This window comes from Zonotrichia albicollis, chromosome 17 (assembly GCF_047830755.1).
Source record: "Zonotrichia albicollis isolate bZonAlb1 chromosome 17, bZonAlb1.hap1, whole genome shotgun sequence".
NCBI classification, from domain to species: Eukaryota; Metazoa; Chordata; class Aves; order Passeriformes; family Passerellidae; genus Zonotrichia; species Zonotrichia albicollis.
In genome coordinates, this window is record NC_133835.1 from 12801646 (window position 1) to 12817162 (window position 15517).

Consider the following 15517-nt stretch of genomic DNA (forward strand, 5'->3'; position numbering starts at 1 on the left):
AGAATGGAGAAGAGCCCCAGCAGAGAGGCAAGAACAACACTGCAGCGAAGGTTACAACAACTGGTGACCCCGTGTGATGAAGAACACTGCAACCAAACATCGAGAGAAGGTATGGAATCCCCCGAACAGCCGAGAGCTGTGGCAGCCAGAGAGCTGGGACTTTGGATTATAATATGGCCTTTGAATTAAGGAGCTGTAGCAGCAGAAAGCTGGAAGAATATGGCCTTTAAAGAAAAGAGCCTTGGAACATCTAAAGACAGCCGAGAGCTGTGGCAGCCAGAGAGCTGGGACTGTATGCATATTGTAATTGTATAATTGTTAAAAGAAAAGGGGGGAAATGTGGGGGCCTGAATATATGTTGTATTGTGGGATCTGTGTGGGTCTGAGTTGCTCCAAACGAGCTGCAGCTGCAGGGTCCTTAGCTGGGCAGCAGCTGTAGCTCGTGAAGGTAACTGAAATAAATAGGGGTGGGTCAAGAGCCCAGGAGGAGCCCCTGAGAAGACAGGAAAGACTGTGCTGCAGAGAATGGAGAAGAGCCCCAGCAGAGAGGCGAGAACAACGCTGCAGCGAAGATTACAACAAAAAACTTGAGTCAGTGCAGGATCAGACACATTTTTTTCAGTAGTCTTATCCCTGGTTCATGTTAGGTAGAGACAGAATTTATCTCTTGATTTTTAGTGAATCAGAAGGAGTGCTAAGAAACTCCTGCATTCAGAAGCACTCAAGTCCCAGAAAGGAGGTGCCAATTTTCTGCAAGCCTGGGATACTGAAAATATCACTCCATTCACCATAGCAGATATTGCTGTTTATTTTCTTAATGCCCTTTTGTATTTTAACAAATGGCTGTAATAATTTTCATCCTCATTTTAAGGTTTGATTAATTGGTTCATTGTGTTCTTTCTTCCGAAGGAAATGTGTTACTGATATCCCTTGGTATGAGTGACATATGGGTTCTAGCTGAAATGATAGAACGTCCTTTCATTTAGCAAAACAAAAATATGCTTGGCACTCTCTTCTTCTTTGCTACTCTTCCAGCCAAATTTAATTTGTGAGAGTGATGTGGCTTCTTTGTCATTGGTTATGGTGACAGAACTTCATCTGGGTGAGATTCTTCATGCCTGTGAGGTGAGGTCCATGGGGTGGCAGCAGTAATGAGAGAGGTGCTGTTTTCTCTGTTCTCTTCTGCCAAAGTGTTTAATGTTGCAGCTCAAATCAGCCAATGAATAGAAAAGGATGGAAATATCTGAAAACATGAAAATGCCTTACTTGGTTTGGGTTCTTTCCTTCCTTTCAAATTTTCTGCTAGCTGTTTTTCTTTAAAAATTCTGCATTTTATTTTAAGATCATCTTCTAGAAAACTATAAGGTGAAGTCGGTATGGGTTCTTTCCTTCCTTTCAAATTTTCTGCTAGCTGTTTTTCTTTAAAAATTCTGCATTTTATTTTAAGATAATCTTCTAGAAAACTATAAGGTGAAGTCTGTATTAAGGGAAATTGCCTTTAAATGCAGCAGTGGAAATTACTTACATTTTTCAGGATTCAAGCCAGTGAAACTGGATGATTCCAGAGTTGTTTTGTACATGCTTTGCTGTATGTGAGAGTACATCCACCATGAGCCTTCATTTCAAGCCCAAACCTTCTCTCAACACATTGAACCCTGTTATGAACGGACATGGTGCTGTTTGTGTCCTACTGGCTGTTTGTTCCTTGTGTGCTTGTCACAGCACTGTTAATCATGGGTGATTATTTTAGGAATCTTTGGAATGTCAGGTACATTTTGCCTCTCCAACAAATACCAAATTGCAAGGCTGTTGCCGGTTCAGGAGTTTTTATTAGCTTTTAATTCCTTGTTTTGTTTTGGACACTGATAGAAAGGGTACTTGATTCATTCAGCTGTAGCTTTTTACTGTGTAACTGAGATGAATTCCATCTTTCAGAGAAAAGAATTTCTCCATTATTGAAGGATGTTTTTATATAAAATCACTGAACACATCATGCAAGCTGAGTATAGATCATATAAATTTAGTGTCTGGTCTAAGAAAGATGAAATTTAAAACTGCCTAGAACACAGGTGCTGCCTCTGAGCCTCAGTTATCTGATTCGGAATTGATAAGTGTGTCCTGGATAAGGAGAGGCAGTGTTGCCAATTTGAAGAAACTTTTGGGAGATCACAGTTTTGTATCAGAGTACGTGCGCATATGTTGGTGGCGGTTGTTGTTAGGAAACTGTTTGTACTCAAGCATGGATTTAGAATTTTTTTTCCCCAGTAATCTGTTGATTAATTTTTTTTTCCCCCAAGGAATAGAACAATTTGTATGGAAAAAGATGTAACTACCAGTATGCACATGTAACTACCAGCTTCCATGATCTTATAAACCTAATTTTCTTTTTTTTTCCACAAACCAATTAGAATGATGGCGTGACCAAGCCAAGTTTAAAGTGAATAAGTTTATGCCCCACATATAGTCTACAGTGACAGGATTAAAAAAAAAATAGTTACATAAGCTTTAAAGTAATCTGTGAGTCAACAATGAAAATATAAAAAGTAGTAAAATACCTAAAAGAGGAAAGATCAAGGAAAAAAAGCATTCTAGATCAATTTTCTTCCTGTCCCCAGTTTCAAATTCATGATAGAATTAGGTTTCATTTAGTGTCTAAAATTGCAGTTCTTTGTAATCTGGGAAGGACATGTCCAGAGAGAAGAGTGCTCTGTTTGCCATCTAAGTTTACCTGGAAATAATGACTAATTTGTGTTTTGAATGGAAAAGTTGTCTTGCACCTAGATTGTGGGTCTGGATCCTGTGGATCAACCTCAGGAAAGCTGAGATCTCCTTGGAGCTTAGAATAATTGCTGTGTTATTCTGGTTAAATCATTTAAGGTTTCATTTCTGTTCTAGAGAGAGGGGATAGCAATATTTCCTTACTTCTGTCATTTTCCTGATACCTTCTTAGGTATTCAGGAGAGGAATTCTGTGTCGATCTCTGTTTTGTAAAATCTAAAACTCGAGGAATTGTGAGGGGACAGAGGGGACATTTGGGTGTTAATGTATAATAGTAATAATCAATAACAAATAAACCTTCCAGGCCTCTCATTGTTGGCAGTTCCCTATTCCAGCAGCCAGGCAAGCTCAGCAGCTTACTCTGCTTCTAAGATTATTTATTTATAGTTTTGCTGTCCAATTTAGCAGAGTGAACCAGGTGATTTGAAAAACACTTGTGGGTTTTTTTTTTTTTGTGTTAAGAAATGAAGTTTTCTTTTAAATAGCATTACTATAACTAGTAATAAACTATTGTTGATAAATTTACATCAATGCAAGATAAAATTAGTTTTGCATCAATATTTGTAAAAAATATATCAAAGCACAGGTACTGTGATGGAAGTGCCCTCAGGCAGCTCAGACATGGTGCCAAGAGGAAGATAAGAGTGTCAAACTGCCCCAACCATGAAGCCTTTCCTGAGTTATTGATTAAGATTTCTCTTTCTCTGTGATCATGTAGCAAAAGAAGAGTCAGCTTTTAGTACTGAAGTGTAACTGATGTAAGAGAAATGAACAACTCTTCCATCATGACACTGCTGGTTGCCATCTCTGTGGTGGCAAACACTGAGGGAAGACAAACTCTCTCAGCACAAAGTGTGACTGAATGCCTTGAAGGACTAGAAAGTGCTAAATGACCTTTCATCACTTTAATCACTTGGCTGGGTAGGAAATTTTTTAATGAAGGTCATAGGGGTGGAAAAATATCATAGATGATCATGAAAATGGCATGTTCTGCTGCTCCTGATTTGGGGTTTTTCCAAAAATTGTCTCTGCAACCAGTATCTTTTTCCTTGGAAGAAAATACTTCAGCACAGTAATAGTAACAGAATCTTAATGTTCTGTGTGGTATCAGATGGTGAAGAGTGGTGGTTTTTTAAAGCAGTGGTTGGTGTAAAAAATCAGAATTTAAAGACTTTCTCTGTGGCAGTTGTTTTTGTAATTTTGTTTGAATGCCTTTAATCCTGTTCCCACTGTGTAAAATAAATCAGTGGCATAATTACTGGTGTTCCTAAAGGCTGGTTGTGGCCTTTGGAAACTGGGCCAGAGCAAATAAAGTCAGTTTGACTGTACATTGCTTTTTGAAAAGGTAGTCTTTGTAGTATTTTCTTGTGAAGCAGTCAGGAACTGCAGCCCAGTTCCATCTAGACCCTGCACACTGGTTTCTTATCCCTATAATGACAATTAGAAGCCTCTTGGGTGACTTTTGGTGGGCATAAATCAAGTTATTTTCTTGTCCTTGTTTGAAACAGGAAAACTGAGTAGAGGGGGGAAAGCCAAGCAGCTCAGTTAAGAGATTAAGCTTTCATAAGAGGCTGGGATGAAGCCATATAATAAATTTTGGGCTGATGACCTTTCAAAGAGAGGCTTGGAAGGAGAGCAGAGATGAGAGGTTTGGCTTCATATCCACGTAGAGTTGCTTGGTGTAATCTATAGGGAATAAGTGATTGCTTGCAAGGGTATTGTGGACTGAAGGAAGAATATATTTGAAATTTTGTTAATATTTTTAGTTTGGAAGATTATCTGGACTCAAATGAGCTTGTCCTCTCATCTGCAACTATAGAAGTTGGAGGAAGGTTTATTCAGCTGAAACATGGTTGTTTTTCAATTTTTTGTTTTTGTTTTTTTTTTTTTAATAGGAGAGCAGGGAGTTGTCCACTGCTGTCAAGAAGATGGCAATCAAGGGCAAGATGTAAACCACGAATTAAGTATTCAAGAGTAACAGATCTGAGGTAAGATGGCACTCAGTTTTCAGAGATGGTTGAGCTCTTTTTTTTGTGCAGCTGGATGTACTGGAGGTTGTAGTGCTGAGAGCACGTTGATTGCACATTCTCCCAACTCTGCCTCCCCACTGGCAGGGGACCATGCTGCTGATTCCTGCAATTGTCTCCAGTTCTGTGCCCTCTCCTTTTGCTCTGCTGTTTCCTGCTATTCCAGGGACTCAGTTTACATTTACACTGGCTCATTACACAAGGCTACCTTTAATATACATTAAGACTCCTTATACTGTAATTTGAGAGATGCTTTGTTGTTCCTTTCCTAATTGATGCAGTGAGAGCTGTCTGCAGAGACATCAGTGTTAAACATCAGAAGAGAGTTTTTGAAGTAGAGCATGCATCTGATGTGAGAGTGTTGCAGGGAAAGAGATCTCTGCCGGCATTAATAAATGAAAACAGCCCACCTTGTTTGAACAGAGAGACAAATGAAACATTTGTATCCTTGGTGATTTGGATGCTGCCAGAGAAGTTTTGTCACTCTGACTTCAGACACTGTCTTAAAATTTTCTCTCAGAAGATGTACCAAAGAAAAAGGAAGGCAAGGTTTGTTTTTTTTTTTTTTATTTCTTTCCATGTTCAGCAGGAAGACAGTGATTTGTATTCAGGCACCTCGTGTTGTTATGTTACACAGTGTAATCCCATGAAGTGTGATAGGTCTTGAAAGATTAAAAAGTCTCTGTGGGACAGTCACTCTTGGGGAATTCACTTAGCAGTTTGTGTCATGGCTTTCCAAGTCAAATCAGAGCTGCAGAAGTCCCAACATCTGTGGTGCATGCTCTTACTTTTGAAAAATCAAATACAACATGAGCAGTAGGAGTCCTGTTCCTGAGCTGTAATGTATGAGCTTTGTCATAGTGTCAATAATATTTTGTGTTTCTCAGCACATGCTGACTGTTTGGCATTTGGGCTTTGCAGGGGTTCGTGCAAATGTTGCCTGCAGTTCCTGTGTTATGTAAATTTTGCTATCATTTGTTTTTGTAGCTTCTAGTGGACCCAGGCTCAGAGTGAAGTGCAAGGGGAGGAGTGAAGTGTTCGTCTGATTCTGCACGAAAGGCTCGCGTGCGTGAATTCCAGACTCAGCACAAACCCTTAAGGCCTTGAAATTTGCTTATGTCACATACCTGCACAAAGCTCTGCAGAATTTAGAAGTCTTTTTACTCTGGTTTGTCACATAATTTGGAGGTTTAATTACACTCATGAAACTGCTGAGGTTATTAAAATTTGCTATGTTTCGTTAGCTGCAGGTGAGGCAAGGGAAGGCTGCAGAAAGAGTTGTGGTGAGACTTTTACTTAATATGCTGAGATCTTCTACATTTTTCCCATGACAGCTTGTCTGCCAGGTTACATTCCTGAGCCTCAAATATCACTGCAGCTAGACATCTCTTGAAACCTGACCCATTTATTCCATTCCTACTCATCACATTTTGGTGTGGAGGCTCAAATCTGACTTTTCTGCACAGGAAAAAGTTGGAGGAAAACGCATTTTCACATTAGTTTTCCCTGAGGAGGGCAGAAAAGCTGCTCTGCAAAGTGGAAATTTTCTGATGAAGCAAAATTTGTTCAGATCTCAGGGTGCTGCAAATAATAAGCATGAGAAGAATAGAAAACAGTAAGAGCAAACTTCTCACTTTGATGAAATTTGCTTTGTGGTGATGGAGCAAATTCAATTTGCAAATTCAAATCAGGTCCTAAAACCATATTGAATTAAATAAACAAATGTTGCTTTATTGAAACATTTTAACCTGAGCATGTTAAGCATCATGACTTCTGCATACATTGAAGACCTTAAGAAAAATCTCACTGTTTTGTTTAAGGTTTTCAGATTCAGAAAGAGCTTAAATGAAATTTAGCCTGGAGTAGAATACCCTGCAGAATGTGTCTGTGTGCACTTGAATGTGTGTGTAACTGCAGGGGAGGCTCCCTTTAGCCAGCTCTCTCCATATGGGTGAATTTACCTGGGCTGGCTCATCCCAGAAGGCAGAAACAGCTGGTGGTGTTATGTCAGAAAATGGAAAATAACTTCAGAGACTCAAAGTCACTCTCCAGCTTCAAAGCCAGATATGTAAGACAAGTGAGGGTATGGCAGATTGCAACAAATCAGTCTTTGATTAATCTCTCCTGGGCTGTTCAAACAAATTTGCGATTTTTACTAAATACAAGCTCGGTGTGCTTCATTGATGAGAACAGCATTTATCTTATTTTTGTGCCCAGATCTCACTGCAGGCTAATGCCACCTGGCATCAGTGCTGTCTTGAAGCTTTTCTTCAGTTCATTCAAGACTTGATTTTGCAGCTGCTGATGCTTTTTGTGTGCCCCCTCCTCAACTGATCATATAAACTTTTCTTATGAACTGCAGAAAGCAATGCTCCCCGAAGGAGTAGGATGGCATTTCATGTGTGATGAGCCCTCAGCTGGCTCTTGGGAGGAGCTGAACTTAGAGGTTTCTCTTTGACTCCTCACATCTTGTTCTGTAGCTTCAAAACCAGCAGTGGTGAGAGATTGATTGTAAATGCCCCTGAGACCACCTAGGGAGGCGTTGATGCAGTTCTGGACAGAACTGGGCTTTGTTGCTGTGAGCCCCTTGCCCATCCTGGGCTGGGATCAGCAGGGCCACACTTTTCTGTTATCCTGTGCAACAGCTGTGCTCTGGAATAAGCTGCTGCTGGGGTTTTGTTAACATTCTGCTCTTCCACATCTCACCTCAGGGCTGGAGAAATAAAATGGCATTAGTAATGTTATCTGATGCAGCTATCAGTTCCATGCCAAGTGGAATATCTCTTGAATTATCAGTTTGTGCAGCTGTGGTGCAGCTATTATGAAAGATCCCTGAGGATTTTCGTAGGCAATGTGGACAAGGATGGCTCTTAAATTTTGCATTCAGGCATAGTTCAACTGTCACTAAGAAATAAAGGTCACTATAGAAACTGCAGTGAAATGTGAAGGCTAAATTAAGAAGAGAAAGGTCCACAGGCAAGTAACAGCACTGTTCTGACTATCTGATGAAGACAGACATAAGCATGTCTACATGCACACATTTGCTTTTCTGATCTGTGCAGTGTTTTTAAGTGGATCTTCAGTTCTCCTAGGAAACCATCATTAGGCTAATTGAAATGCTACCTTTAAAAGCAACAAATGTCATGATACATCTTAAAGGCTTTCAAAGAATCCAATGACATTCATGCTAGGAAATAAGGTACAGTCTATATAAACATTTCAAGCACTGTGAGATAAACTGTGAATGTTTCCAAAGCCAGTAGACTTTCCTTGTGTTTTAAACTAAATTTTAAAACTATTTAAAATATTTTACAGTGTTTCCCAGCAAGGTAAGGGTAGAAGTAGGACTCAGTCCAGATAAATAATTTTTCTTTCTAGGGAGTATTTAGCAATGGGAGCTTTTTGATTTTCTTTAGAGAGGAAATGGCTCACAGGATAGTTACTACCACTATTAGTGTCATGTCAATTGAGATAATGTTCATCTTCTCATTAAATAAGAACATGCAACCAGAAGTCTGTTATATCTTTATGGAGCTCCTTCTCTTGTTGAATGTTTTACTCATTCACACCAGGCAGCCAAGTTCTCTAGTACATATGTGTGCTTTAGGATAAAAGATGCATATGTTAGAAAGAGAATTGGCCAACAGTCAGGAAACTTTACTGAAAAGGCTGATTCTTTTTCTCTGTCAATAACTAAAAAACAGTTCTAACAATAGCCTGATATGAGTTTGCTGTCATGGTGGTATTTGGGGAAGAACTTGGGATTTGTAGGCTATTGATGTTTGTCCTTCTGAACAGTGTTAGAGGGGATTAAAGTAAAAAAATTTTTGTCATAGCACCTTTTTTCTTATCATGGGATGGGAATGGCATTGTCCTTCCTTCACAAAAGTCCATTTGGCTTCCTCTGAGGATAAAATGTGGTCCAATTTTGTTAAAGAACACATTTATTCTTAGAAAGTCCTAACTTTTGCTTAATGGCTTGAAAATAGACACAAATTTTAATCAAATTTGGTCCATTTTTTCCTACAGATGGTGCTATTTTCCCATGAAAAATCTTAAAAGTTTGAAAAATCAAATGGCTTCAATGCCAATTCATTTTTAGCCCAAAGGAAAAAGCCAGGATGCTGCAAGAACTGTTAGACTATGAAGCTGTGTTGCTGTGGTAGTGGATGGAAAGGAAATGGAAGCTCCCCAGTTGCAAAGCTGTCCCTCTCTATTTTGTCTAACCAGCCTCTCAATCTGAGCTCTGAGGTGCTGTCGCATACTGGAATAGGCTCATACAGTGCTGGGGTTTATTTCTGTGAAATTAAGTTTTGTTATTAATTAATTGCTCATGCATGCAAGCAAGTGGAAAATATGGCTTCCAGAACTTTCTGGGCTTTTCTATTTCTGAATCTATTTTATCCCTCATTCTTTGTCATGACCCACTCTTTTATTGCTTTTGAAATATCCTATGGTCAAAACAGGGAGGTGACTGTTCACTCCCCAACCCAGGAGCTAAACAAGTCTGACTGTTCTCTAGAGGTACGAGTTTAATGTATTAAATGCAGCAGACAGAGACTGAACACTGACAGGGATCTTGTGCTTCTCACTCTCTTGGTACAACCTCACAGAACTTGTGTGATGGTCAGCCTGATAATCTGTTCTGAATGATGCATTCTCACTCTTACCTTTTTCTTTTTGTGCTGACAGACCATTGATTCCATGTGCTCCTCTTGGAAAAATGTCTGCAGCTATTTCTAACACATAGCACAACGTGAGTGATCCATCTCATTTCATGAGATGTGACTGCTGTGTCAAGCAGGTGTAAAATTATCTGTGAGGCCACTCCTTGTAATAAACAGCCTCTTGCCCCACTTGCGCCACTCAGAACTTTTTCATTTCTGGCTTGTCTTGAGTATAAGTGGAGCTTGCAGTCTCCTGGATTGCCAGTCATACAAAGAGCTGTTATGTGGGGAAAAAAGGAATTTGATACCTCTACCAAAAAGTCCCCCCAAAAGTTTTTACATTTGAAGTCAAAGTCAATTCTAAAAAGGCAGCAACAGCCCATATTGTGTTTGCTGTCACTTTCTGAAAATCCCATTCCTGGTGTGTGCTGTGAACAGGTCTTGTTGGTGCTGATTCAGGCTCAGTCTGAATCAGAAATTTGTCAGGACAAATTTCCGAGACAGAACCTGAAATATCAACAGGGCAGTGCTGATACTGGGAGGAGTTGCCCTTCTCTGGAATTGCACAGTGGGAGAGCAGAAAGCAAATCTCATTTCTCCTCATTTCAGACCAGTGAGGGTTTTGTTTTGCGTTTTTGTTGGGTTTTTTTTAAACTCAGTGTGTGTCACAGGCTGGCGAAGGCTGAATGTGTCCCTCTGTGGAGACAGTCGCTGCTGGAAACAGGCTGTCACCAGCAGAGTGTGTGACCAAAACAATACAGTTTTCTTTCTTTCTCATTTTTCTCCTTTCAGAACAACTCCTAGATGTTCTGTATACTGGCAGGCAGGAGGAAAAGACAGATGGTGTGACAGTGGGAGAACAGTCTATTTTAGCACTAATAAAAATGGGTCCGGAGATTCATATATGGCAAAAAAATTATAAACTGGGCATGGCAGGGATAAAGCAAGATAAGCAGTGGCCTTTTGGTGTTAGAGCTGCACACAGGGTTTGTTTTTTTCTTTTGCATTTGAAATTTAGAGTTTTCAATTCTCCTGCTGTAAAATATCTATTAAAATGATGCTAGTCCTGGTGTACAGTTTAACTCCCATTTCAAATATTATTGAACAAAATATAGTTTGGTTACAGAAAGTAAAATATTCTCCTGTTCAAAAAGGTTTTTTTCCCACCTGTGTCAGTCCTAAAACTGCTTACTCTGTAAACCAGGAATAGAAATGGATGTTACCCCCTGTCTGAGTTCCTGGCAGTTCACCTGTCCTGGTTTATGCAGTTCTGAGGAGTCAATAATAACTGGGAAGGAGAGTGTCCATTGCAATTCCCGAGGGAATTCTCCCTGTGCAGCAAGGGGGAATTTGAGCGTTTCCCCCTTTGGCAGTTGTGCAGGTTTCACTGTGAGGGGATGAGGAAGACTCTTGCATGGGCTCTTGTGGAAGGAAAATAATGGGATTTCTTGTTCAGTCAGTCATGAAGTCTCACCTCCTTCCTTTGTATTGAGGTTCCTGTAGCCCTGGGGATTTTATATCAGTCTGCAGCGTTGGTAGCTGTAACTGCTGGAGGGGATAAAGGTTGTTAAAATGAAATTATGCTTCCTCTTGAGAGACCTTTTACAGGTCAGCATAGCTAGGCCTGTCTTAACTGTTTTCTTTGAAGGAATTCACTTTAAACTTCGCTGAAATTAGCACACCTGCCAGGAGGGAAGGGGATACATGGCCAAGAGGAGATGGATTGCAAGAAGTTACCACTTCTGTTGCTCAATGCCAACAGTGTCTATCTTCTCATTGGTAGAAAGGAAAACATTTCCTCTCTTTTTAAATATAACCACAGTTAATTCCCTGTAGCTATCACTTGACATCTCACAGATTTGACATCTGCAAACTGATTTAATTAATATTTGAGCTACCTTTCACAAGTGTATAGCACTTCCAACATACAGAAGTGCCAAGTCTTTAGTTGATAAAATAAGTTGTTTCCAGAGTTTCTAAAGATAAAATCATCTAATTAAGTCACCTTTTCTGTTTGCTTCTGATTTAGTTCTCAAACTAACACCTACAAGTGTCTGAGAAAAACCCCCCACTGTCACTTTTCTCATTAGTGTCATTACTTGAAAAGAAATGTCTGACTTTTATGGACAGCCCCATCAGGGTCAGCAGAATGTGAGATGCTGAGAGAATCAGTATGGATACTCCTGGGAGGATGCTCTCTGCCTGCAGAGATCCTGCAGCCAACCTTTGCTGCACTTTGAGAAGTTTGGTGCAGGGCTGCATTAACTGAGTTGGAAGAGCAGTTTTGTGTTCTATACCACTGTTCCCAAACTGCCCTCAAGGATGGAAGAGGGGATAAAAGAAACAGTGTGGAAGGAAGGAAGGAACAGAAGCCCAATTCAGCTCTCATGGAAGTCTCCAGGAATTTTTCCGACGACTTCATGGGAACTGAATTGAGTTGCTGATGAGAAGCCATGTTCACAAAACTCCAGATCTCTTCTGTTCTACATCTGCACTGGATCTGTTGAATTTATTAGGAATAAAAATCTAGTTTACAACATGTGGAAAATAGAGGAGGTGAAGGTTATGAGAAAACCCCAACTTATTGATGTGGGAGTGGAGACCTCTTGCAAAATGGACTGTTTCAAATGTACTAAAAACATGTTTCCCCCAGCACCCAAAGCCTTCCTGCATTCATAGTCCCTGACTTCATCAGTTTCACAGCATTACTTTTCAATCAGCAAACATCATAAACACAGGAAGGCAGATTTATGGCTGTTTATTAGCCAGCACCATTACTGTATTTACTGTAGTGTGAAAGAGGAAATCGGGGAAAAGTGCTATAAATCTCAGTGGCTGCAACCCAGATGCATTTATTTACTTACTGGATACTTCCCTAGTAGCTTAGCAGATGCCTGCTAGTTTACACTTATATTTTGAGCATATCAGCAGAATGCTCTAGAGGGATGGGTGTTAAAATCCTGCTGGGGTCTGTTGTGGGCACTGCTAGGAAGGAGCTACTGAAATGTGTTCAGTTTAAGCAGCTAAAATAGTAATGGAAGAAACACCAAGGTGTTAACCAATCACTGTGTGTTTAAAGGGAGTATTTTTATAAATCTGGAAGTATATAAATATACCATCTTGCAATAACAACAGATAAACATCTGGATGTTAAAATAATAGGGATAAAAGCAGAACTCCTTACTTGTTAACATGAAGATATTCTCTGTTCAAAGAGGAGCCACAATCCTCAAATCTTGTCTAAAGTCCTGGAGCTGTAATGTCCCACCTGTGCTGTGTAGGGGGCTGGTATCAGATGGGGAGTTCTGTTTCCTGCAGGGCAGACCCAAGGGTTGGACTTTACCATTGAAGGTATAATTGTAATTTATTCTAAGACAGTCAGTCATCTGCTCCTGGATGACCTATTTCCATCTGCACTCAAAAAAAAAAAGTTATTTTGGACATGGCTCTTTTCTAATATTCAGAAATGCACAAATACTTCCTTACAGAACCCTTCTGCATTGTTCTCAGTAAACATGTTTTCTTTAAAGTAAAGAACGTGACTTCAGCAAATGTTGCATTGTCTAGGCCTGTTTTTACACCTTCGTTATCTAGAAAAATCTGCTTAATGACTGGAAGTTAAATTGAATGTGTTTAGGCTTCAAGTATCTGAAAGTTCTATTTAATTTATCAACTTTCCAATAAAAGCACAACTTATTCAGTTCAGATTTGTGGTCAGATGCAAAAGCTGTATCTAGATGTGTAGTTGAAGTCCAAATGTATTTTTCTTAAAGGGAAATCATGAATCTATTCAAACCAGTTGAAATATCTGCAGTGAATCAGGAATTAAGCTCACCCCAAAACCTAGAGGGTTTTAATTTTTACTATTTTTTCCTCCTTACTACTGGCTCTTATTGTTAATGCTGTTTTTAAAATGAACAGTAAAATGCAAAGAGTATAAATTATAGATGAACAGTTTCAATGAGGCTGTTGATTGCAATGACTGAAATCTAATTAAGCAGTTTAAGATCTAAGTGATATTATTATTAAAGAATTATGTTAACAGAGCATTTGATCAGTCTCATAATTTGTTTTATGTGAATTATACTTAGGAGATAATGTGATTCCAAGTGACAAAAAGCTCAGTTCTGTTTCTTCCCTCTTTTTTAGAGAAAACTAATATGCTATATTTAAATTGAAATAAATTGACAGAGAGGTCTCCTGGAAACAAAAGCACTATTTTGGCATCTTAACTTTAACTGACTTCATATAAATACTAATACTGACTACAGGGTTTGAGATGACATTGTGAAGTACTTTTAAAACAGGAACAGAAATGTCTGCAGATGAATATATGCAAATACATGTATATTTTTACACAGATATGCTAATTTGTTATGATGACAGACTTATTAGCAGTAGCAAGCAAAGTGGTTGTGCCACACTACCTTTTTGACTATGAAATCTGTAAACATCCACTTTTTAATTTAAAATAATTCAGTCTATTTTCTAAATCAATGGGAATCCATTGGGAAGACATTTATTATTTCATTTACCAGTACAGTTCATACAGATTTCTGAACACATTGGATTGCTTCCTGTGTGATGCAGCTAAGTAGCAATTGTGGAGACAGTGTGCTGGATAAAGATATCCCTTATTTTTGGAATTCAGGTCTGTGCTTGGTGACTCTGGGAGTCAGCCTTGATCTGGTTGTAATTAATGTTTGTGCTTTTCTCCCTCTCTGAATTCCATCACTCCCATCTCTGTCAGGTCCCCTACAGAGTCAAGATACAATTCAGCATATCTGGGCTACTCACACATTACACTTTCCTGTTGCTTGTACACAGATGTTGTCTAGCAGAGGTATCCCAAATTTCACTGTAAACTTATTTCTGGGAGCATCCTTTCCACACCTCAGTGCCTGCTCCCCTTGCCTTGGATGCTGAAGGGCTCCTTTGAGGTTTAACCCTGTTTGTGTCCATAGAATGTGAATTTTGTCCCACCTGCCACAGACAGCTCAGAGCATCTTGGTCAGCCCACAAAGAGAATAATCAATTGGAAGAACTGAAAAAGACAAAACAGGAATCATTTTAGATACAACTGGACCCCAAGAATTAGCAAAATGCTATTTTTTTTTGTTGGATTCCTTTGATTTTTACTCTGTAGCTCTAAGTTTGTTCCTTGGTTACCATGAAAGGAAACCAGCAGGATTTCAGTCTTAAAATTTCAGTGTCATATAACTGTGGGTTTGTTTGAAACCAACTGTTATATTTCAGTGCACAGCCTGACGAGTACCCTGGGGAAATGGGCACAGTTCCAGGGAGACAATCTCGTTCCCAGGTTAAATGTGTTGTGCTGTGGTTGCTGCTGCCTTGACCCTGTTTTGGATGAAAGGACCATGTCACAGCATTGCCATTTCCCTGCCCACCCCTCACTGCCTCTCTCCCATAGACACGCCAGGCATTGTTGAATCAGCTCCTGGAATACTCTTGATAAAAACAGCCCCAATTCTGCTGCTGCCTGTGCCCTCTCAGTTTTTGGACATCTAGTTATTTTGATTTGATTGAAATATTGTTTCAATGAGTTATTTGTAATAGATGATCTCTGGCATGTATTTATTTTTTAAGCTTTCAAACCAAACAAGGCAAGGGATGAGGGAGCAAATTATGGGGAATGATATGGACTTGAACAGAGGAGGACTGAGTGTGACAAACACTGCAGAGGAAAGAGAAAGTCATGAAACAAAAGGAGACAAAGCAAGCGTGGCTGGATGATTCACCCTTTGCTGGGCTATTGCTTTGTGTGTGGCAGGACTCACAGCAATAACCAAACCTTTTTTCCTAACTCTGCCCCTTGAAATGTGTTGTGCCTTTTCTCATATGGATCATTCTGTATCGTTCCTTGAAGACCATCTCTAATGAGCCAAAATGTGCAGTATTGTTTTGAACCCATTCTTGGTTTTCTTTTCATGTCTGGAAGGATGGAAAATTAATTTTGCTCATGGTCTGGTTCAAAATCTTCCTCCCACACTGTGGAGCCTGGATGTGGTGTTGGAAGATAGTATG